Raw genomic sequence first — 25,122 nt, 5'->3', positions numbered from 1 at the left:
TGACCGAACACCAACGGAGGCACCAGTAAAGGAAGCCCTGCAAATGCCCTGACTGCAGGAAGAGCTTTGTGCACTGCTCCAGTTTCATTCCCCATTGGAGGAGCCACATTGGGAAGAATCCTGGTGACCCATGTTCTTTGTCATCCATGCTGGGAAGACACAAGTCCCTTTTCCTGCCCTTGTCAATGACATGATGTGGGTCCAAAATATGATGGTCTGGCCATGGCTGTGTCATTACATTCAGTTCCACCCCAGGTCATTGCCAGGTGCAGGAAAGGGACTCTCTCTCTCCCCAGAGGAGAAGGCTGTCCTTTCCAGGCAGGAGGGAGGATGTGGCTGGGAAGAGACAGTCTGTGGTGTTGCAGTTTTCCCAGCAAATAGTTTTTTTATCCCTTCTGTTATCAGTGTTATTGCTGTTCCTGTTTGTTCCCTATCTGGTTGCTGTTCCCAGTAAATTGTTCTTATCTCAGCCCAGTATCTTTGTCTTTTGTGCTTTCCATGGGAGTCAAGAGGGCAGTGAGCAACAGCTCGGTTTTAGTGGGAACAGGAAATTGGGGAATCCCATTCCTAAACCCCAGCCCTTGGAGACCAAGCATCCCAGCTGGTCCCAGCCCTGGTGGCCATGGCAATAGCCTTTGGAGTGAGCCCCTGGCAGGGGCTGTGGGAACCTCTTCCCTCTGGTGCCCAGAGACAGGACTGGAGGGAACGGCTGCAGCTGAGTCGGGGCAGCCTTAGGTTGGATCTCAGAAAAAAGGTTTTTCCCCGGGCGTTGCTCGGGCACTGCCCAGGCTCCCCAGGGAAGGGTCCCAGCTGGAGGGCTTTTTGAGCTCCAGCAGCATTTGGACAGTGCTGCCAGGCCCAGGCTGGGATTGTTGGGGTGTCCTGTGCAGGGCCAGCAGTTGGACTCGAGGATCCTGATGGGTCCCAACTCAGCCAGGTCTGTGGGATCCCATTACCCTGGGAATGGCACTGCAAATGGCTGCCATGGCAATGGACTCGGGCTCCAAGCCTGAGCTGGTGTCCATGGCAACCACCCCTGCCATGGGGTCTCCATGAAGCTGCCAGGGGACTGACCATAACAACGGAGAGGCTGGTGATGGTTGCCATGGAAACTGACCATTGCAGTGGAGGCTGGTGATGGCTGCCTTCTAAGGAACCAAGTTGCCACAGGCACTCAGAGGAGTTGCATGGGGACATTCCAAGAATCTCCAGGCTGTTCAAGAGCTGGAATGTCATACACAGAGACAGGGGCTCCATGGAGACTTCCCAGGGATTTCTGGGGATGGTAAAGAGCCCTGTGGTCAGACTCAGTCACAGCCATTCCATGGTGACATCCCAGGGATCTTGGGCTGCAAAGGCACTGACCTGTCACAAGCACTCACAGGAGCTCCATGGTGACATGCCAGGAGACCCCAGGCTGCCAAAGAGCTGGAATGTCCCAGACACTCCCAGGGGTTCCTGTCATGAGCAGAGTGGGAGCTTCAGGCAAAAGCTTTTGTTTCTTCACTGCAGAAACTCCTGCTGAGTCATGAGGTGAAGAAATGACACCCAGCAGCCACCCAGAACCCCAGTAACCTGCAGAACCCCTAGACTTCTAAAATTCATTCTAGTAGACAAGAGACTGGGAGTGGCTGGATCCAATCCCTGCCCCTGACTTTGTCAAACGTGTAAAAGATTGGACAGGTGGAAATGAACTTTAATGCAACTTGTCCCTCAGGATTAATGATGGAATACCAGACAGATTTCTAGAAATACAGCTCTGATTGATTCTGATTATGATTAGACAGAAAGATCTTGCTCAGAGTTCTTTCCTCCACAGCATAGGAGCTCTAACATTTAGAATATTCTGCTCTAGGAAGCAATTTTGAAGTCACCAGGGCCTTGCTGGAGTTGTTGTAGCCCATTGCAGGCAGAGCCCCCAGCTCCAGCAGGAACTGCCTTTCCTGTGCCATGAGCAGGGCAGGTCCTGCTGCAGGAAAAGCCCCAGGCCAGCCCCAACACAGGGAAGGCCTCGGGCACAAGTGCAGAGTGCCGTGCTTGGGGCTGTGCCAGGCAGAGCCTGAGGCACCAAAGGCACCTTGGCAGCAGCAGCTGCTTGCAGGACATGGCCAGAAGCCTCCCTTGGCACCCCGGCCTGGTGGCCACTGCAGTGCTGCTGCTTCAGGGCTCCTTTCTGCCTGGGGTCTGAAAAGCCACTTGTGCTCCAGGAGCCTGACTGGGAAGAAATTGGCCCCAGCACCTTGGGGACAAGATATTAATGGCAAAACCCTTCATGCCAGGAGAGACAAGGCAGGGGCAGAGGAAAAGGGAGAACGAGGCCCAGGGAACAGGGCTGCCATGGTGATGGCTGTGAGGTCACTGCCACTGCAGCAGGCTGGCTGCCCTCAGCAGACATTCTGGCCAGAAGCCTTGTGAGGTCACCCAGCACAGCAGAGAACCTGCACAAAAGGAATTCCACCCTTGGGGAGGGGATGGGGTTTCGCTATGTCAGGTTGCACAAAGCTTCTGCTCCTGGACAATTCCTGGGGTGGGGCATCCACTTCTCTGGAAAAACAGTTGCAGTTTTGTTCCACTCTCATCATTGTAAAATATTTCCTCCTTCTAACAAATGTAAATCCAGCCTCATTCACTTTAGACATATGGACTCTTGTTCTGCCACTGGAAGACTGGGGTGAAAATACCTTTGACCACAATTTTTCCATTTTCACAGACCTTGGAGAGTACCCAGAAGTCTCCCAAGATGGGCTTTAGAGGCCTTATCACATTACCAGCAGGTAGAGTCTGCGGGCTCTGGGCTCAGTAGGGTGGAGACTGAGGACAGCACAGGAGTAGCCTGGGAGGGGCTGAAGGGTGGTTTCAGAGAGGCTGGAGCTTTTCTTCATAGAGGATATAGGCATGAGAAGGAAATAATGGCAGCAAGGGCAGCTGGGGAGGCCCAGACTGGGCACCAGCAGAAAGGAATTTCCCTCCCAGGGCAGGGCTGTGGTGCAAGATGCTCCCCAGCAGAAGCCTGGAGCAGCCCAAGGCTTTGTGTGGCCAGGCGTAGGCAGGCAGGAGGCAGAGCTGTCAGCAGAGGAAGGGGCCAGCCAGGTGGGACAGAGGGGGATGACGACAGCCTGCAGGGACAGAGGTGTAGGTTTGCTCAGCATCAGAGACACCCTTCTCTTCGTTGTCTGTAGGAGTGGCGGGGGATAGGACGGTCAGGACGGATGGATACAAGAGATGTCTGAAGCCAGGTCGTGGAACTTGCGGTTCATTGCAACGGGCGTGGGTGCAGGGGCCCTGCTTGGAGCTGCCAGCTGCAGCTCAGAGCAGGCCTGAGAGAAGTAAAGACAGTAGTAAAGAGAGAGAAGGCAGGATCATGGTAAAGAGGATGAGAGAGCGAGGTTCCCATTATAATACAATAAATCTTCTGTGTTGAATATTCTAATCCTCACTAACCAATCTAATACAAGATACAAATATTATAATATTTACACACCGCCTATAAGAATAATTACCATACTCTGTTACATTTTAAACCCTAAAAACTACTCTTTGGGCCCCTTCTGCTAAACTAGCAGGGTCTGCTCTGACCCTTGCACCTGTCTGCAATCAGAGGGTATTGTTTCATCAAAAGGGGATTACCTTCAGCCAGCCACACCATTGTTTTCCAGTTGTTCAGTAATGAAGGTATCTCAAAGCTTGCTTTCATTTCAATCTCGCTTATAGTTTCTACATTCTCAGAATCTTTTGCCAGACAGTCATATTTATAAGGCTTTCCTGTTTCATCTTCCCCAACAGATGTCCCCACCTCTCATCACTGCCACCAGTGTTCCGCCCTACCTGCAACCTGGGGACACTTTCTCAGTGCTGTCTTTCAATCGGACCCATGTACCCTTTAAAAAAACTTCTGTGTTTTAATCTGACTTTTAGTTTTTGAGAAGGTTTTGAGCACACTCTGAGGGACTGATGAGTCAGATGCAAACAGCATAAAAAGCCCCAGAGGGTCATTCAAGTCCTTGTGCTGTGTCTGTGCTGCTGAGCTGGGCCAGGCTTCTGGCCCAGAGGCAGCTCCTGGCAAGGGCAGCGCTGCAGAGAGACAGCTCTGGCCAGGAGCAGCTCCTGTGCACAGCCCAGCAGGGCTGGGGCACGACCAGGGCACCTCAGGGACACCAGCAGGGCACAGACAGAGCTCACAGGGGCTCAGCACTGCCAGGGGCTGTGGGATGTCCCAGAGGGGGCTGTGTCACAGCGGCACCTCTGTGGCTGTGTCATAGAGGCACAGAGCAGCTGTGATGTCAGCAAGGGTCTGTGTGACAGCACAGAGTTTGTTGTGTGAGGTCACAGATTGGGCTATGACATCACAGAGTTTATTGTGTGAGGTCATTGAGCAGCAAGAGCATCATAGAGGGGTCTCTGTGACATCACAGAGCAAGCTGTGACATCATGGCATGGCTGTATGACTTCAGAGAGCAGGCTGGGAGATCAAAGTGTGTGCAGTGACATTCCAGAGTGGCAGTATGACATCACAGAGAGGGTTGTGTGACATCACTGAGGGGGTTGTGACATCACAGAGGTGGTTATGACATCACAGAGTTTGAGGACATACTGCAGACTCTACCATCATGGAGGGTGGCTCTGTGACATCAGAGAGTGGGTTGTGGCATCACTGCGTGTCTGAGTAAAATCACAGAACAGGCTGTGACATCACAGAACAGACAGTGACATCACGGGGTGACTTTGTGACATCACAAAGTATCCTCTGCATACATCACAGTGCAGCTGAATGACATCACAGAGTGATATCCCAGTGTAAAATAAAATGAAACCACAGGGGCTAGCTTCTTAGCCAGATAGCTGGTCCCTCGTAGGGAAAGTGCCCCAGGCAAGCAGTCTCAAGGCCGGATACCTCAGCCCTCTGGAGGCTGGGGTGCCCTAGGCCAAACTGCAGCTCAGCCGTGGCCCCTAGCAAGCTTAGTGATTGTCAGCTCTTAGTGAAAATCAGCTCTTTTATGATTTCAGCTCTTAGCTTGCTCGTAGGGGCTGTGGCTGGCTGTGGCTTCTGGAAGGCAGACGAAAAGAGAGAGGAGAAGGCAGCCAAGAGTTCCACAATGGTTTAGTCTGAGGGTCTCAGGAAGGGTCTTGAGGCTTCTCTTCCAAAGAAATGGGCAAAGACAGCCTCTTTTATAGGGTTAGGGAGGATTGAAAATTGACCAATTGTAAGGGTTAGGGAAACTAGCCTATGTGGTCACAGAGAGATAAGCAGGCCTGGAGGACCAGAGTGAGGACTCCTGGTTCAATTCCTATGACTCAGCAAATACCTATCTCTAAACATCCCTCCACGGAGCCGTAGCCGGCCCTGTGCCTGCTACATCCCAGCATTGGCTCTGTGACAACACAAGGGGGATTTGTGGCCTCCCAGAGTGGGCTGTGAAATCACAGGAGGCTGTGTGACATCGAAGGTGGCTGTGTGACATGACAGGGGACTGTGTGATATCACGAGAGGGCTTTGTGACATCCCAGTGTGGGCTGTGACATCGCAGGAGGCTGTGTGACATCACAGGGGCTGTGTGACATTAGAGGGGCTGTGTGAGGTCATTGGGGAGGTGACTCTGCCCTGGCCCCCATCACAGTTCCCCCCAGAGCAGTCCTACGCTGCTTATGGTCAGCAGGGTCTCCTGTCCCCCCGGGTCTCCCCGCCCCCTGCACCGCAGCCACCCCCAGAGGATGTTCCACAAGATTGATCCCAGAGCCTGGCATGGGGACAGGGGGCCAAGGCCATAGGGGGTGGGACATGGGGACAGGGATCCCCCAGCAATGTCCCCGTGTCCCCCCAGGGTAAGAGCCTGGGCCAGGGTTCCTTCACCCTGTTACGAATGAGGGGCTGAGAGCGCTTAAAAATCTCCAGCAAGGGATCTGCAAAAAACAGATTTAATATTAAGCAACAGCACCATAGAGTTCCTTGGCAAGAGTCACTCTGCTCCTGACTGGACACTTCAGGCACACCAAGGACAAAGCAACCACAAAACCCAAAAACATCCAGGCAATGAAGCCAGAAATGAACCAAGAACTATCTGTGTTTGTGTGCCTGTGTGTGTTCTGAAAGGACAGTGAGGGCGAGGATAAAAGGAATATGGCCCCAAAAGGTAAACTGTGCTCAAACTTAACAGGACTTGACTGATACCTTAGACTTCAGCATTTAGCAAAAGAACAGCACTTAACAGTATTTAACCTTACTTATAACCAAGGACTTAATGATTTCACAGTGGAAGAACACTTCACAATATTCAACTTAGCTTATATTAAACTTCACAGCTTAGAAAAAGAACAATTCTTTGCAGCATTTAACTTAGCTTACAGCTTGTGACTCACCCTTACTTACAGGCCTGACTGGCTCAACTATCCAAGGCACTCAAACCCCTCAGAGAGCAGCATTTCTGCCACATTTCCCTGAGCACAGGCACTCCTGTGTGCACACAGACACCAAGAATCAGTGCAAGGCACCTGTTAGAAATTCCCCTGAGGGCAGGGAAATGCCCCCTGAGGATGATTTGGCATCTCCCCGGCGGACAAAGGGCTGAGGCTGGAGGAGTGGGGGGGATCAGCCCAGGCTCTGTCGTTGTTTGGGGATCCCCCGAGTGCAGCAAACGGGAGAGTTCCCGGCTGGGAGAGGCCCCACTCAGAGGGAGGTGGCTGGCCCAGGAGAGCTCCAAGGGGCTCCTTTTGGAGCGCTGTTTGTAGGGCCCCAAGAGAGGGGCTTCAGTCACAGCAATGGTTCATCCTGGCCGCACTTGGCATCAGCAGCTTTCTTTGGCAGTGTGAGAACAGGGATGTTGTGCCACGGAGGGAACAGAAACAGCTCCCAGGGCTGCTCCTAAAGAAACCAGGAGCTGGTTGGGCAGCAGCAGTGCCTGAAGCAGATTGTGTTTGTGATGAGCTGCAGAGGAGCTGAGCCCAGGGGCTGTTGGCCAAGGCCAAGGCCCACAGAGCATTTCTCAGCTGGCAGGGCGGCCTGAGAAGGGGAGGCGGGAATGCACCAGCACAGGGCCCCATGGAATGTAGGGACCATTGTGACACTGTGGGGCCTTGTGACACCAAGGGACCATTGTGACACTCTGGGGACGCATGGAATCATAGAGACCACTGCGAAATTGCTGGGCCTCATGGAACCAAGGGGACTGTATTGATGCTGTGTGACTCCATGGAATGTGGGGATCACTGTGACACTGAGAGGCCCCATCAAACCAAGGGTCTGTTGTGATACTGTGGGGCTTCATGAAACTGTGGAGACCATTATGGCACTTAGGGGTGTCATGGAACCAATGGGCCATTGTGACACTGTGAGACTCCATGGAACTAAAGGTCCATTGTGACATTGCAAGGCCTTATGGAACCTTGGAACCATGGAAAGACCATAAAGACACTTCACAGCCTCATGGAACCAGGGGATTGTTGTGACACTGAGGGGACACATGCAATCATGGAGACCACTGTGACACTACAAGGCCCCAAGGAATAAGGGCCTCACATGGTGGCCCATTGTGACACTGTGGGCCACCATGGAACCAAGGAGACCATTGTGACACTGTGGGGCCTCGAGAAATCAAGAGGCCTTTGTGACACTGCAAGGCTGCATGGAACCAAGGGGCCATTTTGACACCTCAGGGCCGTCTGTCATCAGAGGTCCATTGTGACACTAAGGAACGAAGGGGGACCATTGTGACACTGTGGGGCCTCGAGAAATCAAGAGGCCTTTGTGACACTGCAAGGCTGCATGGAACCAAGGGGCCATTTTGACACCTCAGGGCCGTCTGTCATCAGAGGTCCATTGTGACACTAAGGAACGAAGGGGGACCATTGTGACACTGCAGGGCTTCATGGAACCAATGCTCCAGGGTGACACAGAGAGGCTGCCTGTAATCAATGGTCCATTGTGACACTGTGGAGCCAAAGGAGACCATTGTGACACCACAAACCCCCATGGTCCAAAGGTCCATTGTGACATTGCAGGGCTCACAAACAGAGGAGTCACATTACATTGTGGGACCTGTGGAACCACTGAGACCATTGTGACACTGCAAGACCTCATGGAATCGTTGGGAACATTGTGACACTGCAGGGTCTTAAGGAACCTGGGGGCTGTTGTGAGACTGTGGGAGCCCATGGAACCAAGGCAGCTTGTGGCACCTCAGGGCCCCATAAAACCAAGGGAACACGGAACAGGTCTGGCTGGTTTGGCCTCCCGTGGGCCACCTGACTGGTCCAGCTGACCTTGGCATGTTGAGGGTCTCTTCTCATCTGCTGTTGAAACACTGGGGCTCTGTGCTTTCCTTCCTATGGAAAAGAACTGTCCTTCTCCTCCAGGCACCCATGAACAGAACTGGGATTCCACCACCAAATTTCCTTATATCCAAGGATTGTTCCCATAGCAATAGTGCCAGGACAAGTCTTTCTGGCAGTGGTTTCACAAGGGTCACCTCTCATTTGTTCCCAAAATCCTGCAGAAGGCTCCGTGCTTTACTTCCTATGGAAAGGAACTGTTCTTCTTGTCCAGGCACCCATGGCCAAATTTGAGTTTCAACTCCAACATTGCCTGTTGTGACAGACTGGAGGAGATTGTTAGCTTGAAATATTTCACATGTTGGGGAGGAAGGGGCAGGTCCAGCCTTGCCCTGCCCTGTGACCCCAGCACTGCTCTGCCCCTGAACCCCAATCCCCCCAGAGCCTCCATCTCAGCCCAGCAGTGTCTGCCAGTCCCTGGCACACCCCAGGCAATGCCTCACACCCACTTTTGAAGACCCCAGCCCAGCTCCTGAGTGGCCAAATGACCCCAAGTCCCAGCCAGGGGAAGGGCCCCGGAAGACCAAGTGTGACCACAAGGCTGACCACAGGGCAAGCACATATCTTGACCCTACCTCCTCTTGGAATTTCCATCTTAACAACAATGGAATCCAGGGGTGGGTGCTCCTCTGTATCTAATTTGTCTTTCTCTCTTTCTGTGTCTTCTTCTATTTCTGTCTCCTTGCAAATTTCAACTAATACATTGAATAGGCTTCGAGTTACTGAAGTTGACTGGGCCAAGGTAATGCTTTGAGAAGTGTTTTTTGTTGATTGACTGTCATATTAAACCTTTTCCCAAAGTTTCTCTGATTTTCCAAAGTTGCCAGTAAAGGCTGTTTGGTTGTTTTGAGCTCCTGAGAATCTCTTGTTGTTATTTCTGCAGTATATCCAACTCAGAGGACACAAATAATTGAAATTCCTTATAAACGTCTTGTTGAGAGAATTGTCTGGGGGATGGGAGTCAGGGCTTCTCTGTCCTGCTTGGCAAAGCCCAGGCAGGTCTTTCACAACCACATTCCACACTCCATTTCCCACCTGGAGCTGCTAGTGTCTCTGAGTTCTGCTTGCCCAGCCCCAGGGATGCTCTCCTTGTCTGCCCATTCCGCCACAGTCTCTGGGCAGGGATGGCCTCAGTGGGGGCTGCTGACATCCTCAGCAACTTGGAGGCTGCTGCTGAATTTTCCTTCTCCAAAGGCTGGAAGTGTATTCATTCTGAATTGATCATATTTAAAATGAGAGTGAGAAAACATTTTTAGTCCCTGCTTAGGTTTTTCTTTCTATTAATACATGGATATGTGCAATCTCCAATTGACACTGAATCCAAGTATCTCCTCATGCCGTTTGAATATGAAAATCAAGACCCTGCATGGCTGACAATCATTCAGACTCTGTCCCAAACCTCTCCCTTCAATCTCCCCCATCCAAACCCTGGCACCCAGAGCAGCCTTTGTGCAAATCTGAGCTCCCTCCACCCAGGCTGGACCTGCAGGTTTCAGCTCCTTGGCTCCAACTCCCACCTGCTTACCCTGCAGAAGGAGCTGCCTGAGACACAGAGGGATGTTCATTTATTGTCAGCCAACAAAGCCTAGGGAAGGAACAGCTCCATCAAATGCAAAAGTCATTCTTCTCCCTGGCTCTGCCCCACCCCTGATCCCCACAGCCTGTCCTGTTTCCTTCATCCCTCCAGTGCCAGGGACTTTCTGGGACAAGGCAGCTCTGCTCTGGCTTTGGAGAGAGGTCCAAGTGCAGCCACTGGAGTGGGAACCACAACTCATCAGGTTTGTGTCTTTTGAGGGACCAGGAACTGCTGAGACTCAGAGGCACAGAAAAGCTTTTCTTGTTGGCCAACATAAGAAATGTGAAAATGATAAAATTTAATAGACATCAAAACCCTACCCATAGCTCCTTTGACATTCCAGCAGCATCTGACATGTCCACCATCCCCATGGGATTGCCATTCAGGAGGGATTTTAGACAAAGGCATAAGACAAGTTGATTTAAACGATAAAAATGCACCTAAGATGCTGAGGAAGGAGATATTTAAACTTCTGAAAGCTCAAAGCATGAAGCAATTCAAGAGAGATGCATTGGAATGACCAGTGAACTGCTGCAGGAGAAAATCTGGGAGCAACGGGAAGGACATGGACGCAGCTGTTGTAAATGAAGAGATGTCCTTGGACATGGCCATTTAACCAGGGGAGCTGAAAACACCTGAAGGAAGAAGGGAATGAAATATTACACTGAATGTTGGTGGCAAAGGTAGAGGGGAAGATCAATATTTCTTCTCCTGCCATCAGTAGAAGAAAACAGTAGATCCAGGAAATTTTTGTTCCTGGTGGGAAAACTTTGCCATTTCTTCAAAGTACTCAAGTGGCCCAGATAATAAAGATTTGGTTTTAGATGATGAAACTAACAGGTATTAAAACCTGTGCCCCTTTGCAGGCAGACATCACTTGTGTGCCCATGAACAGGCAGCTCTCCTTGTAGGGCCCCAGAACCCTCAGGTGCCCAGCTGGGACTGGATCTCTCGGAGAGGAGCTGAGTGAGAGCAGAGCATCTTGCAAGCTGATGTGTCTGCTGGAGTTCCATCCCCTCCATTTTCCACAACAGCCCTGCATTTCCCTCCTCCAGCCTTGGTCTCCAGCACAGCCATGGAGTCTCTTGGGGCTCTGGAGTGTTCCTGCAGCCCCCAAGGGTAGCTGAGCTCTGCCTTTGGCACACTCAGCCCTGCCCGGCACAGGCCATGCTCAGCAATTGTTTGTGTGTGCCTGGCCTTGCTGTCAGCCCTGGCAGCAGCTGTGGTGCCCCTTTGTGGCCCTGTGCTGGCCCAGCCATGGTGGCACAGCTCCTGTGCAGGCCTAGCCCAGGCCAGGAGCATTGAAGCTGGGAATGGGCCCTGTGCTGTGGTGGCCACAGCAGCCTTGGGGCTCTGTGCCCCATGGCCTCCCTGCTGGGCAGCCTCTGCCAGCTCCTGCAGAGCCCGTGGCACCTGTGGGCCTGCACAGACAGCCCTGCCCTGGGCTCCACTGTCGGAATCAACGGGAGTATCGTTTACCTTTCAAGATACTTACAGTGGGACCTGACCAAAGTGAGGGCCCCGATCGCCGGGATGGTAGAGAGAACTCCAAAAATCCACCCTGCGAGGCAAAACATCCCCTATAGAGGCTTGGAGCGGGGGCCTCATAGACATGTCACTTAAAGCCATCATGATCCCCCCTTGAAAGGGTGTGGCTGTGGCCTCAAAAACACCCTAAAATGGGGAGGAAAAAATATTCTTGAAGTGATGGGATCCCCCCCCCAAAAAACCCTAAAGAGAGAAAACCTCCACTTCAATGGGGCCTGGAGATCCTTAAAGGGCCTCGAGGAGGGACAAGATCCCCTCCTCTGCCTGGGCCTCTCTGAGCCGAGGGAGCTCTCCTGTTTGCTGCCCTCAGGGCAGCCCTGAGTCTGTCTAAACATGGGAACTTCGCCATGTTTAGCGCAGATCCAGAGTCCTGACTCCTGCACAGGGGCAGGGAAATCCCCTCACTTACTGCTGTGCATTGTCCCTGCTGAGGCTCAGACACTGGCAGGGCACATTTCCCTGCCTGCAGGATTCCTGCCTGACCCAAGCGCTGCACTAATGGCTCCAACATTGCTTTCCCACAAAACCAGGACAAGGCAAACAAGCTCATGGTATTTTAGAGTGTCTAAAACTCGCTAAGTCATTGATCTGAGAGGTGAGATGCATTTGGAATTCATGGCATGGAGAAGTAATGCAACATAGAAAAGGGGAGCATAGAAATAAATAGAGGAAAACATCTCAGATTGTTCCTTTCCATTTTCATGTCACTTCTGGAAGGCTGTTTCACTTTTCCAGGAATCTTCTCCACAGTGCTGTCTGCCCTTTTCAAGAACCTTTCCTGGAGAATGAGGTGCAGCTTCTGTCACAAGATGTGTCCCCAACTGCAGCTTCTCTTGGCTTTCCACACCATGAGTGCAGCAGGACTTCTGCAGCAAAGCAAGACAAATGTTTGGATTACTTGACAACTTCTCCTTTCTTTTCCTTGTGGCCTGGGGAGTTGTGCCATGGCTGAGGTTTTCATTGTGCCCGTTCTAACCGAAGAAAACAGGAGGTTTTGTTGGGGACTTGCTGGGGAATGCAAGCCTGACTGAATGCAGAGAAAGAATCTCCAGGACTCTCTGGGAGCTCCCTGGGCTGGGCTCATGTTCTTTCAAGACTCAAAACATCCCTCTGGATGTCCAGAACGGCCAGAACCCTTGCCGGGGGTCTCAGAAACCCTGGCGGCAGAGCCCAGAACACCTGTGGGCTTGATTATGACCCATGGACCAAATTACCAGCCTTGTATGGAGACCAGCAAGCCACAGCAGTTTAAGTAGCATAATAGTGAAATTATCACAGGGTGAAAAAATAGGTTTTGGGGGTTTTTGGAGTTGGGGTTTTGGGGGCAAGATGGAGGGATCTGGGCATGCCCAGCCTTTCTCCTTCTTCTTTTTTGCCTCCATTTTCTGCTCTGATGTTGGCACTTTTAGATTGGTTTAGAGTAGAAGCTCACTGTCTAATATAGGTGATAGGTATTGAAAAGTAATTGTAAACATTGTATATGTAGTTTTTAGTATAAAGAGATAACACCACCTTGGGGGCAGGCAGTGTGCCTGGAACTGTCCTGCTGGATGGACCTCAGCAGGGCAGGAGAAACATTTTTATAGATAAGACGCAATAAACAACCTTGAGTCCGAGAACTGAAGAACTCCGACTCATTCTTCAAGTACTGGAAAATAGACTTTTCACACATCTCAGGGGCTCGGCGACCTGGACCCTCGAGACCATGGGACCCCTGGGTGCCACAAAGTGCCTTGGATCCTTCCGCCCTGCAGTGTCACAATGGTGCCTTGGTCCCCCAAGGCCCTGCAGTGTCGCAGTATATCCTTGGTTTCAGGAGCTCTCACAGTGCAATGATGCTCTCCTTGGTTCCACAGTGTCACAATGGCTTCTTGGTCCTAAGGGGCACCCCATGATCAAAATTGTTTCCTTCATTCAACAAGTACCTGCACTGTCCCAATGGCCTCTTGGTTATACAAAGTGCCCCCATGTCACAGTGGTCTTTGTTGTTCCACGAGGCCCCAGAGAGTAACACTTGCCTCTTGGTTCTGTGCAGTGGCACTTGGTCTTGTTAAACCTCACCTGGCTGGATTTGGCCCCTGGATCCAGCCTGTCCAGGTCCCTGTGCAGAGCCCTCCTACCCTCCAGCAGATCCTACTCGCACCCAGTTTGGTGTCATCTGCAAATTTGATGATGGTGGACTCAATCCTCTCATCCCAGATCATCAATGCAAACATTGATATCCACGCTGGCTGGCTCTGATCCCTCGGCCATCCTGCAGGTGCCCTGTGATGGCACTCAAGGTGATCTGTTCCATCACCCTGCCAGGCACCGAGGTCAGGCTGACAGGCCTGGACTTCCCCAGCTCCTTCCTCCAGCTCCTCTTGGGGATGGGGTCACATTGGCACCTCCAGTCCCCTGGGACCTTCCCACTGAGCCAGGACTGATGATAAATGATGGAGCGCAGCTTGGGGAGCTCATCCACCAGCTCCCTCATGCTCCTAGGTTGGATCCCATACACCCGTGAGCATTGGAGTGGCTCTGCAGGTCACCAAGTCCTTCCTCCTGGATTACAGGGGGCTGTTCTGTTCCCTGTGCCCATCTACCAGCTCAGGAGAACACTTGTCCTGAGGACAAGCTGTCTTCTTGTTAAAAATTAAGACAAACAAGGTGTAAAGTAGGTTTGCCTTTTCTTTATCTTTAGTTACTTTAGTACTCTGCATAGGAGCTGAGCTTGGGACCCCTTTATCTTTAGTTATATTCTCCACTGCATCCAATAAAGAATAGAGATTCTCCTTCTCCCTTCTCTTGCTAGAAATTTTTTTATAAAAATGTTTGGATTTTTTTTTTCAGAAGTTGCAGGCTAAGTTCCAATTGAGCTTTCATCTCTCTCATTTTCTTTCTGCATAGCCTAATGACATCCTTAAACACTTCATGAGTTGCCAGGCCTTTTTTCCTCTGAGTCCCCACAAAAGAGTTGCATGGGCAGCCAGGACAGTAATTTTCCTCACCCAGCCCATCTTTTGGCCCACTGGGATAGGCTGCTCCTTCCTCCTTAAGATTACTTTCTTGAAATGGGTTCATCCTTCCTGAACCTCTTCCATTTTAAGGGCTTAAAAAAAAGCCCTTAAAAAAAAATTTTTTTTTTTTTTTTTAAAATGTTTCCCTTAAAAAAAAAAAAATCAGTACCTGATTTTGGTACTCCCCAAATCGAAATCCCAGCTAGGCCAAAGTCTGCCCTTCCTAATTCCAGTGTAGAAGATTTGTTAGAGCCCTCCAGCACAGCCACGCTGCCACCCAGCTTGGTGTCACCTGGGAACTGACTGAGGCTGCCCTCTATCCCCTTGTCCAGATCCGAGATTTAAAGAGATTTAAATGACCAGGCCCCAATCCTGAGCTCTGGGGACAGCCCTGGATGTGATTCCATTCCTCAACTGCTCTGACTGCCAGGACTTGGATGAAGGAAATGGTTGGGTGGGAGTAGGGACAAAGTCTGATTGATTGTCAGTCATGAAGGGTCTTGATTTTCATATCAATTCAGGCTGCATTCCGAGGTGCTGGGGGTCAATATCAATTGGACATTGCTGATCTCAATCTATGAACAGGGAAAGACAACTGAATAGGACACAACAATTCTCTCTTCATTGTTTTCAATACAGTAGATTCACATTGAATACACTTGTGAAATCTGTGTGATTAACCACAGAAAGCTTGAAAACTTGAATTATTCCCAAGGGCTTGTCTTGTTTGAGTGCTTTGAACAAATGTTAATGAGCTTTTTTCACTGCATTTCTGAACTGAAGAGCCCAAGGAAGAGGAGGCCTGTGGAGTAGTAAAATTCATCAGCAACCTCCAAGTGGCTGAGGATTCATCCCCATCAGAGCAGCAATGAACAGAAATGGGCACAACTCTGTGGCTGCCCCAGCTTTGGGATGGGCCCTGGGCCTGGAGCAGGAGCAGCTCTTGAGAGCCCCAAGGCCGAGGCTCTTGAACCACCCTGGGCAGATGGGATGGCTGGAGGGGCTGCAGAGCTCCCAGCACCTCAGCCAGAGGGGAGCAGGGCACCCAGGGAGCCTCCTTTTGCCTTGGCCAAGCACCTTCCGCATGGCTGGGGCTGAGTCCCTTGGGAGCTACAGCTGCTGCTGTGCCCTTGCCAGGGCCTGAGGCCGTGGGGCCAATGCCCAGAGCAGCCTGCCCTGAGCAGAGCTGTGGGGCCAGAGCTGGCTGGGCTGGGGAGGAGGCTGCTCTGTGCCCTGGATGGCACGGACAGAGCAGGGACAGACGCCCAGGACATTTGTCACTGCCAGTCTCTGTCCCTAGCCCTTGGCAGCCCTGGGCAGCTGCTGAGGCCAGCTTTGCCCTGGGCTGAGTTTTGCTGTGGCCCAGCTCCATACTCCTGCCAGGCACAGGGCCTGTTCCTGGCCATGGCCAGCCCTGGCTGGCCTCTCTCCTGGCCCAGAGGCTGTCAGAGCCCAGGGCAGGGCTGTCTGTGCAGGCCCACAGGTGCCCTGGGCACTGCAAGAGCTGGCAGAGGCTGCCCAGCAGGGAGGCCATGGGGCACAGAGCCCCAAGGCTGCTGTGGCCACCACAGCACAGGGGCCATTCCCAGCTTCAATGCTCCTGGCCTGGGCTAGGCCTGCACAGGAGCTGTGCCACCATGGCTGGGCCAGCACAGGGCCACAAAGGGGCACCACAGCTGCTGCCAGGGCTGACAGCAAGGCCAGGCACACACAAACAATTGCTGAGCATGGCCTGCACTGGGCAGGGCTGAGTGTGCCAAAGGCAGAGCTCAGCTACCCTTGGGGGCTGCAGGAACAGTCCAGAGCCCCAAGAGCCTCCATGGCTGTGCTGGAGACCAAGGCTGGAGGAGGGAAATGCAGGGCTACTGTGGAATAGGAGGGGATGGAATTCCAGCAGACACATCAACTTGCAAGATGCCAGTCTCAGCCTGGCGCCTGAGGGTTCTGGGGCCCTACAAGGAGAACTGCCTGTTCTTGGGCACACAAGTGATGTCTGCCTGCAAAGGGGCACAGGTTTTAATACCTGTTAGTTTCATCATCTAAAACCAAATCTTTATTATCTGGGCCACTTGAGTACTTTGAAGAAATGGCAAAGTTTTCCCACCAGGAACAAAAATTTCCTGGATCTACTGTTTTCTTCTACTGATGGCAGGAGAAGAAATATTGATCTTCCCCTCTACCTTTGCCACCAACATTCAGTGTCATATTTCATTCCCTTCTTCCTTCAGGTGTTTTCAGCTCCCCTGGTTAAATGGCCATGTCCAAGGACATCTCTTCATTTACAACAGCTGCGTCCATGTCCTTCCCGTTGCTCCCAGATTTTCTCCTGCAGCAGTTCACTGGTCATTCCAATGCATCTCTCTTGAATTGCTTCATGCTTTGAGCTTTCAGAAGTTGAAATGTTTTCTTCCTCAGCATCTTAGGTGTATTTTTATTTTTTATACCACCCCGTCTTATGCCTTTGTCTAAAATCCCTCCTGAATGGCAATCCCATGGGGATGGTGGACATGTCAGATGCTGCTGGGATGTCAAAGTGTTAGCGTTCAGGAACACATAATCACGAGAAATGATTATATGCAGGTGCTTTTATTGATGAGCTCTGGGTGTAGGGGTACAAACCCAGATCTTACTCCGACATAAGTTTGGGATGAACATGTTTTTATAGTCTACTCTTATATAACTTTCATGTTGATTAATAAACTTACATTGTTTTATAGTATACATAGATTTCAGCCAAGCATAGCCACCTTAGATTACGCACATACAGTTTCTCATTGTTCTTCTTATGATTATACAATAATTATTTTAATTACTAAACAATCATCACATCTAGTAATTATACTACTTACAGAGGTAAAACACAAGGCTTAACATTTCAGAGTTTTATGTCAACATTTTTCCAAGGCCCTACTATCATTATCCCCCCTTTGAAAGCATTTTCACTTCACTATAGGTGTAGATGTTTTCACTTGATATAGTCCTTTACTTCTCAATTTATGCTTGATGTTCTTCAAATCCAGGGTTGATGTAAAAGTTGTCGTGGATGCTATCACGGGCTGGAGAGCCAGAAGATAGTGGGCGTGGATCTTGTGTCAGTGCCTTTATTATTTTCTGATTCCAGGACATTTTCTTCTGTATTTCTCTCCTTAAGATGCTGTAAACTAACCAAATTACTAAGAATACAATTAGTAAGATTATCACACTCTCAATGATAGATTTAATCCATGAACTCACATTCCACCCTAACCCTTTAAAGATTTTTCCTAACCAGCTTGTAGTCAAATCCTTTTGCTCTTCTTGTGCTTTATGCTCTGTTTGTTTCAACTGATTGATGTCATACTCTACATCTGCAGTTACATTTGGGATGTGAACGCAGCAATGATCAACTTGTCCCTTTAAAAATCCACATACTCCATGCTCCTTCAGGAGTAACAAATCCAAGGCTAATCGATTTTGCAAAGTCATTTTTGTGGTGGCTTGTAATTGTACATTTAATTCTCTAAATCTTTCCCGGGTGACTCTTGCTAATCTATCTACTTGACCAGTCAGTTTGTACAGCATCTCTCTACTCGGATAGTTTGCTATAGGACCAAACAAAGACTCTAGGGCCCACCCAAGTTTCACTCTACTAGAGGGTTCTTGCCAAGTGTCATCTGGATTTTTGTTGTCTAGAACTTCTCGTCTTGCTCTTATCTGCAGAAGTTCATGTTTTCCATTAAATGGGGACTTTTTCCAAATTGGACATAAGGTTGGGAGGCCCAAAGTAATTTCTTTTACTTTCTCATCTACAGGCAGATGTGTTGTCCAGGTACCATCGCTTGTTGCCCATACAAATTGTCCTGGACTTTTAATTGTACTCCTGGTACATCTTATAATCACTTTATGATTCATTTTTCCTTGTTTATGTTTGATCCCTCTGCAAGCACAACTAATCTGTAGGGCTATTGCCAGGGGTGGCATCTGTTTTATCTCTGCATCACCAGAAATGCAGTCATAAGTTTTATTGCACACCCACCAACTTACTTTGTTTGCCCACGTTCTGCTACTTGTGTCAGTGTATGTTACTGCTGGATCTGTTTCATTCTCGGGGCCTTCCCACTTAATACACCAAGGGGTGTTTGCCATATATTGGAATTTTTGAAGTGTACTCACAGACCACACACTGTCTCAAGGCTCTAGCTGATCTTTCTGATCCTCGGCCTCACAGAGTGGTTTCTGTAACATTTTCTATGATCTTTTTATAGTGTGGCAAATAGCATTGCCATTGTGTGATGCCTCCCAACTGTCCCATAGGGGTTTCTAGTATGCCATCACTTAGAATACAGTCTTTCTGGCTCAGAGGTCTTATCCATGTTCCTATTTTCTATCAAGTTTCCTTGACCACCTGTCTTGACTCGGGTACCTGTTTGCATGTAATTGTTTTGTTCTTTTGTATTTCAAGTAATTTTGATGTTATGATTCCCCAATTTACTGGGTCTCCTGCTGCCTTTGGTATTGGCAGACAGGCAGTTCTTCTACTGGTGTTTTGTATTTTGGCATAATCTTTGACTTATCCAATCATTACATTCTCAGCTCGAACTGCATTAGAAATTTTTATCACCTGTGTTTCTGCCTCTCTCTTCATTCTAGAATGAAGAGTAGTTAGTTGATCTTTTTGCATCCCACATCCCAAAGACATTAATGACCATAACATTAGCACAATTACTAATAGCATTCTCAAAGTAATTAAACACATCTTATCTGCAGTCTTGGTTCCACAGTTTACACAGTCTGTGATCCAGGATGGAATTTCTTCACTCGGGTATAGTGAATCCAGGGGTCCCCGCCAGCTACTTTGACTGATGTAAAGATAGTCAGCAGTACCTGATAGGGTCCATTCCACTTTTCTTTCAGCGGTTCTTCGTTCCAGTTTTTAATGTACACCTCATCTCCTGGATGTATGTTATGAACTGGGTTCTCGAGAGTTATTGGTCTATTTCACACGAGGATGCTCCGGAGCCGAGCTAAAGTTTTCCCAAGAGACAGAACATAATTATACACTTCCTGTTTTCCTGTAACGTGTACATTAGGGTTAGGCTCAGGAGATTCATATGGTTTCCCATACAATATCTCATAAGGACTGACTGACATCTCTCTCCTAGGTTTTATCCTAATCTTCTCTACCTGTCCATTTGACTAGGGTCTCGGTGGAGAGTTTTGTGGAGACGTGGCTTGAAGAGAAGGGACATGATAAAATACAGCTGGTAAAGCAATAGGCCTTGAGCAAAAGGCCTTGGGCAAGGCCACAGTATCCTTGAGCGAGAAGTTATACGATAACAAGATGCAGAAGCAGGAACTAGCTAGGGGGGGAGAAAACACAGGCATCCTGAGTATGTGGCAACAAAGGCGGAGCTGACCTTTTGTAGTGAACCAATAATGAGCTTTATTTTTGCAATATGTATGAGCCTTATTATCATTGTTATAAGAGCACGCATGTTAAATCAATAAACTGAGACTTGTTGATCATCATCGGATGTGCTTGTCTCCCGTCAACTCCATCAGGTCTCCACGGTGTGTGGAGGTCCCACATTATCATCAGCAATCTACTTGCCTCTTTTACTACTGTAGCTTTGAAATGGGGCCCCCTATCTGATGATACCCCTAGGGGTACCCCAAACTTGGGAATAACTTCCTGTAGTAACCACTTAACTGTTTCTTTTGCTTGGTTTGTGCGACAGGGAAGGGCTTCTGGCCATCCAGAAAATGTGTCAGCTCCTACTAACAGGTATTTGTATCCTCGAGTTCTTGGCAATTCTCCAAAATCTACCTGCCAAAAGTCTCCTGGCTCTATTCTTATCTGAATTCTTCTTAGCTGTGCCTGTCACCTAGCCACTGGGTTGTTTTCAATCAGATAATTCATTCTGACATGACTGATTTTGCCATTGTTAACAACCGTACCAAAATAAACTCTGCTTTAGCAATTTTACCAATGCCTCTGCACCCCAATGACATTCGTTATGTTTAATTTGTAGAACTTCTCTCATTATCAAGGGGGGTACCACTATTTGTCCTTGTGCAGTCAAATACCATCCTTCGGAGTTTTTGTGCATTTAGTAAACGTGCCAGTCTCTCATCTTCTACTGAATATCTTGGTTTTGGAGGAAGATTAAATTGGAATATATTGAGCTTTGAAGGTATCAATGCCATTGTTGTTTGCACCTCTCAAGCAACCTGTTGGGCTGCCCAGTCTGCATTTTGACTTCCTTCACAGATTTTGGAGTTTCCTGATTGGAGTGCTTTACAGTGTATAATTGCCACTTGCTCAGGTCTTTGTACTGCTTTTATCAATTGTAGGACTGCATCTTGGTATTTAATGTGCGTACCTTGAGAAGACAATAATCCCCTTTCTTTCCACGGTGCTCCGTGTACATGCACCACCCCAAAAGCATATTTTGAGTCAGTCCATATATTTACTTTTTCCCCTTCACTTAATTCTAGTGCTCTGGTTAGAGCAACCAGTTCTGCCTTCTGGGCAGATGTATTTGGTGGTAATGTTTTTGCCTCCACTACTGTGCTGACTGTTGTTACCGCAAATCCAGCGTATCTGGTTCCGTTTTCCACGAAGCTGCTCCCATCTGTAAATAGCTCCCACTCTGGCTGCTCTAGCGGGACGTCTTTCAAGTCTTCTCTTGCTGAATAGGTGTACTCTATTAGCCCTACACAGTCGTGTTCCAATGGGCCTTCTTCACTTGTGGTACCTAGGAACAAAACTGGATTCTAGGGTGACTGTTATCCCCATTTGTGTGTGTGTAGTTTATGCTGGGTGTTGTGTTCTGTGCCTTTAAGACTGGCGGAGTGAAGGTTTTGTTTTGGGCCTCTTATCAGCCACTTGGCGGGACATCCAGATAGCACCAGTGCATGTTGCTGCTTTTTTGCTTTTTGCCCTGCTTTTTGCCTTTTCTCTTGCTTCTGCTTCGCTTCTGCTTTGCTTGCTCTTGCTTTTTTCCCCCCTCTTCTCATTAGTTAATTTAGTTAAACAGTCCAAAGTCCTTCCTGGACTGTCCCGTCCCCCCCCCAACCCCCCCACCCCGTTTGGACCTGCCAAACCTGCTCCGGACTGGGATTTGGAACACCGAGAGAGAGTTTACACCTTGTGGCTGCAGCAGCTGCCTCAGCGCTGGAGGGACTGATAACAGCGACCACCCCCAAGAGAGACTTTCTGAATTTGTCATCTTTTTCAGAGTGGTGAAATAGTGGTGTCATCCGGTATTGTTCATTTTGTGTGCTGGGGGGTGCTGTGCTTTGTCAAATAGGTTCTTTCCACTTCTTTCCGAGGAAATCTTCCCAAACCGGTTGGGGGAGGGGCCGTGTGGGTTTGTTTTTTGGAGAAGCCCTTTTTGGGGATTCTCTCCCAAATTTGCTCTAAACCAGGACAAAAAGTTAGTTGTTTTTAATGTGACATCATCCTGCTCAGTCAGGACTACCTGGAATTTTATCATCCTGCTTGGAGATAGCCAATGGCCTCTCTTCTGTTCTAAGACAGTGGTTACCGTGTTGGTACATAAACATCTATGTGTCTTCCCATAGTAAGCTTCCTGGCTTCTTGTATCAGCATCACAGTGGAAAAGTAGCCCACCGGCCTTTTCCAGCTTCCCAGACGTTGGCTCAGGACTCCTAGTGCTAGGCATAGTCTTTCATGTACAAACAGCTGAAAATCTTTAGACAGATCAGGTAACCCTAATGCTGGAGCAGTTGTCAGTGCTTATTTTTAGTTTTTAGGAAGGCTTATTTCTGTGGCTTGCCCCAGGTGAATGGCTGCGTCTTCTGAGCTTCATACAGGGGTTTTGCAATCAGTCCATAGTCCATGATCTACAAGCGACACCATCCTGCCATCTCGAGGAAGACTTGCAGCTCATGTAAGTTCTGGGGCTCTGGAATAGCACAAATAGCTTGGCTACGGTTAGTACCTAGTTTTCGTTGCCCTTGTGAAATTTCACATCCCAGGTAGATCACAGTCTGTTGGTCAATTTGTGCCTTTTCTCTGCATACTTTGTAACCTCCCATTCCCAGTGAATTTAAAATCTCAATGGTTATTTTTGTTCAGGTTGCTTTTTCTTCTGTAGCTATTAGTAGATCATTAACATACTGCAACAATAGGTATTGGTCTCTTGGTACTTGCCCATTTTCATTCTAAATCTCCAGCTCTTTTGCCGGTTGGTTTCTGAATAGGGTCGGCGAGTTCCTGTCCCTTGTCGTCTCCAGGTGAGTTGAGTCTTTCTTCCGTTCCCTGGGTTTTCCCACTCAAAGGCAAACTGTTTCTTACTTTCTTTGTCAAGGGGAATGCAAAAAAAGGCATCTTTTAAGTCAATTACAGTAAACCATTTATATATCTCTTTTTACGGATGTTAGCAATGTGTAGGGATTTGTTATCACTGGATAAATGTCCTTTGTTATTTTATTTATTGCTCTCAAATCCTGCACTAATCTATATTCACTATCTGGTTCCTTTACTGAAATATTATGTCCTAACCTATTTTACAAATTCTATGTCTAGTCAGCTGCTATATTCTCCCAACACCATTGCCTTGGTGACATTTTCCTGCCGTAACTGATTGCCCTGGTTAAATCTGTCTGGGCACTCTCGTTTCCAATGCCCTTCCCGCTTGGAATAAGCACATTGATTTAGGCTTAACCCTTGCATAACTGGTCCTCTACCACGACTACCTCTGCCACGTCCCCCAAAACTTGGGTTCCCTTTTCCTTGTACCACTGCCAAAGATTTTGCTGCTGTCCCCCACCACCTTCTCTTTCGCGACTATTATACACCCTCCAGGCCACCCCCAGGATTCTGAGTTTTCATAACTGTTCTTACTACTTTTGCCACCTTACCAGGACCTTCTCTACAAGTTCCAGCTGACCACCTCTAAATAATCAAATCTGCAGGAAAAAAAAAAAGGCACTTCTACAAACACTGGCCCCTCCACTCCCTCACCTTGTCACAAGGGAGCAATCACAGTCTGTTCTTGTCTGCCTATGTCTTTTCCCTCCACAACCAGGGCAAACCCAGACCGGCTTCGGGTGGTTCTGCGGGCCACTGAGGTCGCTGATTCATTACCACCACCATCTTTTTCACCTGCATCCCTCTCCCTCCTTTCTATCACAGCCAGGCTTTGCCCAACTTCGGAGGAAGAGGAATCAAGTGTCGATGGGAGAGGAGGACAAAGAGAGAAAGGTGTACTAGATGAGACAGGTTCAAGATCAGGTGAGGAAGGGGCAGGCAGTGGGATAGGGACAGATGAAGCAGGTGGGATGGGGTTAGGTTCTCTTAGTCTTATTGGAGCTACCTGTAAATCAATAGCTGTATAATTTTCCCTAATCAACACCAAATGTTCTAGACAAAACTCCACACTTATCACTTGCAGACGCTCTAACCACCATTAATCTACATTCATCCCGCCATTCTGGCTTTCCCCGTAAATAGAAAAACAAATCAACATACGAAACCTCATCCATTGTTGGGTTTTTTGTTTTTTTCTTTTTTCTTCTTTTTTTTTTTTTTTCTTACGAAACGACATTAACTGTGAAATACTTTTATATTGCAAAGTGCTGTATTTTGGCTAATTTTGACCATTCTACAAGACATATTCTGGCCACCATGTATTACAATAATTAATCAACTTAGCTTTACATAATTCTTCCCCAAAATTATCCTGTTTCCAATGTGCTAATAAGCACCCTGAAGGAGAAGTTTGTGGAATAGAGGCATTGCTGCCCAAAATTCCTTTGACCTTCTCCATCCAAAAAAACCAAATGCCGGACCAGCAACGCTTTAGCGATTGTCTTACGGAATGGCACCCAGGCAAGACCACCAGGAATTCCTTAGCCCAACCAAGCGTAGCTTTTGCTGCGTCTTATTGGCAGGCAACCAAACCAGAATAAAAGCACCTTACCTCTCTCCCGGGGACGTTGTGAGTGGCAGAGGCGGTCGCGGCCGATGGGCTCCCTGAGAATCCCTCGGTGCCGGCTGGAGCGTGATCGAGTCGCGAACTCACTCAGCAGCACTCCCAGGGTCCCATCTGGGTCGCCAAAATGTTAGCGTTCAGGAACACATAATCACGAGAAATGATGATATGCAGGTGCTTTTATTGAAGAGCTCTGGGTGTCAGGGGTACAAACCCAAATCTGACTCTGACATAAGTTTGGGATGAACATGTTTTTATAGTCTACTCTTATATAACTTTCATGTTAATTATTAAACTTATTTTTAAACTTACATATGTATACTATTTTTCTATAGTATACATAGATTTAAGCCAAGCATAACCACCTTAGACTAGGAACATACAGTTTCTCATTGTTCTTCTTATGATTATACAATAATTTATTTTAATTACTAAACAATCATCACATCTAGTAATTATACTACTTATGCAGGTAAATACAAGGCTTAACATTTCAGAGTTTTATCTCAACATTTTTCCAAGGCCCTACCATCAAAAGGAGCTGTGGATAGGGTTTGGATGTCTATTACATTTTATCATTTTCACATTTCTTTTGTTGGCCAAGAAGAAAAACTTTTCTGTGCCTCTGAGTCTCAGCAGTTCCTGGTCCCTCAAAAGACACAAACCTGATGAGTTGTGGTTCCCACTCCAGTGGCTGCACTTGGACCTCTCTCCAAAGCCAGAGCAGAGCTGCCTT

At 48.6% G+C, this 25,122-nt stretch overlaps 1 pseudogene; it reads right to left on the bottom strand.

Moving 5' to 3' along the window:
- The window catches only part of LOC132334705 (zinc finger protein 850-like), a 1,130,993-nt pseudogene that overhangs the window by 1,081,852 nt on the left and 24,019 nt on the right, over window positions 1-25,122 (bottom strand).

This window comes from Haemorhous mexicanus, chromosome 16, assembly GCF_027477595.1.
Source record: "Haemorhous mexicanus isolate bHaeMex1 chromosome 16, bHaeMex1.pri, whole genome shotgun sequence".
NCBI classification, from domain to species: Eukaryota; Metazoa; Chordata; class Aves; order Passeriformes; family Fringillidae; genus Haemorhous; species Haemorhous mexicanus.
Note: the sequence above shows the minus strand (reverse complement) of the source record. Positions and strands in the feature narration are given on the sequence as shown.